Source organism: Danio rerio, chromosome 19, assembly GCF_049306965.1.
Source record: "Danio rerio strain Tuebingen ecotype United States chromosome 19, GRCz12tu, whole genome shotgun sequence".
NCBI lineage: Eukaryota > Metazoa > Chordata > Actinopteri > Cypriniformes > Danionidae > Danio > Danio rerio.
This window is the reverse complement of record NC_133194.1, coordinates 31,710,977-31,714,752: the sequence shown is the minus strand read 5'-3', so window position 1 is coordinate 31,714,752 and position 3,776 is coordinate 31,710,977.

The window sequence follows — 3,776 nt, the reverse complement described above, 5'->3', positions numbered from 1 at the left end:
ATTTGACATTGTTGCATTTTAAAAACTGAATGAATTGTTGAAGTGGTGAATGTTTTCAAATAAAATGTATTTTCTTTTGTAATTTACAGTCTATTTGACCTTTTTACCATATTTACACTCAAGAGAGTTGAATAAAATAACAATATATTACACCAGGCGGTGTTAAATATAGTTACATATTTTAACTCTGCCCAGAGTTGAAATTAACCCTTACTTCGGTGTCAATGTGCCAACCCTTTTGAAAGTGTTGATTTAACTCTGTTTTGAGTGGACCCCATGAGACACTTTCAAAGGGTTGAAATTAACACCCATAGAGTTGTTTTGGGTCCCCATATTTTGCTGTGTACTCTAGCCTATATAATGTTGGATATATTGTAAGAGAGAATCAGACATATATGTCTCTTGTTGCAAACTAACAATAAAAGTGGCATGGTTAAGAATATTGTGTCTGAATTTGTCAAACTGACATCAACAGAGAACCACCACTCCAAATGAAGAAGCAAATGGTCAGGCCAAAACAATCTTTTTTTTTCAGTGGATTAACTTGCACATATTAATTGTTCATTTAAAGAATACCAATGTGTCCTAGAAAAAAAAATGTAAATTTTGATTTCTCAAGGACATTATAGGCATAGACCCGACTGTTTTAACAGAAAATACAGGAAATACCTCAACACAACAGACAACTGTACTCATTTAGCTATTTAAAGGGGTCGCTGTAACACTTTCTCTGTCCTAACATTTTGTCCCCTCATGCTTGTAAAATGTGCTTCTAATTTTTCCATCAACTGTTTGGTTTGCCTCAGCTGGTGTGACCTGAGTTAGTGTTCATTGGTGACTAATAGCGCAACCCAAATAACATGCCAGTGACAGTGGATTTTTAAAAAGCTGTATTCATTGTACGCCTTCCTGAGTCACAGCAGGATAATCAACCAAAGGTCTGCGAGGTTAACACTCTTGTATTTGTTTGTGTGCATGTGGGTGTGTGTTTGTGAGTGAAAAACCAAGAGGTAGGTGGAAAAAAGTTCCTCCCCAAATTCCCCTGCAAGGACATCAGAAAGCTTTCAGAGAATGTGCAAGATGGAGGTTATTGGGTTTATGCAGTTAGTGTTTTAACAGCGGCCCTGGTTTCCTCCCCTGTGGTGGCAGATGAGTTCAGTGAGTTGGTATGAAGGCTGGCACGAAGGGTTTTTCCACATGGTTTCAGTGTGCCAGTCCATGTGCACTTCGGTCATTGCAGTAATTTCAGGGCATTTGTTTTACTAGAACACTCATTTTCATGCTTTGCAACCCTGACTGCTTTATGTTTGCCTGGTGTATACAAATACATGTGCATGAATACAAAGCATAGATGCCAAATTTCAGTCATGGCAAAGTGGCATGGGTATTTCAGGGTAAAACTGGCCTTCCAACTGATCTTGGCTCCTTCCCAGACTGATGGACTTTGGGTTAGTACTGTGGTACTTGAGACAAATCTCAAGACCCTTTTTTAAGGTCTTGGTCTCAGACTAAGGGGACTTTAGATTTTTATTCCAAGACTTTTCAAGACCAAAACTACTAGATATAACTAAATGTTAACATCATTATTGTAAATTAACGTAAAAGGCCAGGTCAGACGGTCAAAATTGTCAAGGTATTACTGTTAAAAAGTACTTGTGTGGGATTTTGTGTATGAATTCAATACTTTACTTGCTTACAATCAATCTAGTTTGCTTCAGGCCTGGAAAGTTCAGCTGAAATATGAATGCAATAAAAATGCAAAAAGAATCTTTAAATTGGAGCTATGTATGAGCAAACTCTTTAAATGCTACCTCTCAACTAACCTGTCTTCCCCTGAAACGTATGATGTTTGTGTATAGTCGAAGGGGTCCAGTTTCACTACATGTAACTGTGTTGTGACAAATAAAGGCTCAGCAAGGCTTTGGGCTCCTTCTTAAAAATTATAATTTGTACTGAAATAATTCAGGATTCACATCAAACATGGAATTAAGTATTTGCAAGTAAAATTGTATAGAAATGCAATGTAAATGTGCGAATAGAGGCAAATTATGCATAAATGGTATAGAATGTGTAATGTGTTTACAGCAAACTTGTAAAATTTGCTTCAGTCTTGTCTTCTAAGCAAATTAAGATAATTGAACTCAAGCACAAATTCAAAACAGAAGGTGAGTGAACTAGATATATAGCAAAAATAAGTATAAAACTAGAACTAGAGTGACATGGAATTCTGCATTCAGTGTGAAACTAACATAAGAAACAGGTTTGCGTTTTCTCTCTACATAAAAAAGAACCAAAAGACTACAAATGTGAACTCCCTTTAAAATAGACTGCTTGGTCAGCGGAAATGTTTGACACGTATTTGCTAAGTTACTTAGAGTCCGTTCAGTGTCAGTTGAGAGACCACAGCTAATTAATGATGGGAAATTCAGATCATTTTACTGACTCAGAACTTTGAGTCTCGTTCATTGAAATAAACAATTTTTTTTGTCAATTTGCCAAAATAACAATAAAATGTTACAAGATGCTTCCAAACCAGCCCAAACGTTGATCACACTACAAACAAGTCTGCCACTATAACTATAACACTATAACTTATGTAACTAGAATTCCACTATACTAAGAGAAAAAAAATCCTTCATTGTTTACCTGGTGGGCGACGCAGTGGTGCAGTAGGTAGTGCTGTCACCTTACAGCAAGAAGGTCGCTGGTTCGAGCCTCAGCTGGGTCAGTTGGCATTTCTGTGTGGAGAGTTTGCATGTTCTCCCTGCGTTTGTGTGTTTCCTCTGGGTGTTCTTGTTCCCCCCACAGCCCAAAAACATGCGGTACAGGTGAATTTGTAGGCTAAATTGTCCATAGTGTATGAGTGTGAATGAGTGTTTATGGATGTTTCCCAGAGATGGGTTGCAGCTGGAAAGGCATCCTCTGCGTAAAACATATGCTGGATAAGTTGGCGGTTCATTCCACTGTGGTGACCCCAGATTAATAAAAGGGGCTAAGCCAGAAGGAAAATGAATGAATGATTGTTTACCTGATGTTTTGTCTATGATTAACTCTGATCACCTCATCTGACATGTCTTCAAAGTTGAGTTGTTTGTTCACCTGACACTGACAGTTCCATATAAGCTTAACCAATGCACATAGTCTGAGCCAGAAACACCCATGATTAGTTCATCTTTTTAATCGTTCGCTCAGCACGTGACAGCATGTAAAGAAATGAGTCAAAATGACTCGAGAGATGAACGGATCAAATCTTTTTCTGGTTCTGACCTCATATGATTGGCTGCTGTCTTTGATGTGATGAACGAATGACTCAAACCAGGTGGAGGACTCAAAATAAACTAATCTTCTACTCCACCAGCACAAATGTGCGCATGCGTGAATGAACAAATCACTCTCTGAGAGGACTCATTGTTCTCGAGTCACATAAAAGAATTGTTTAAAATGAACAAATTGTTCAAGAATGACCTTTCACTACTGCTAATTGACATAGTTACAAAGTAAGCCAAAAGGATGTCTAAAGAGGGCCATTAAAATATTGACCAAAATTTATTTTCCTTTATCTTAGTCCCGCGCAATGAACTACCACCTACTCTGGCATATGTTTTACACAGCAGATGCCTTTTCAGCTGCAACCAAGCACTGAGCTGGAAAACAATGATACACTGATACATCTCATTCACAAACACACTTATACTCTACGTAATAAGGTGTAGCATTCATCTATAACATTCAAACTGGGACTCGAACCAGCAACATTGCTAACCACTAAGCCACCA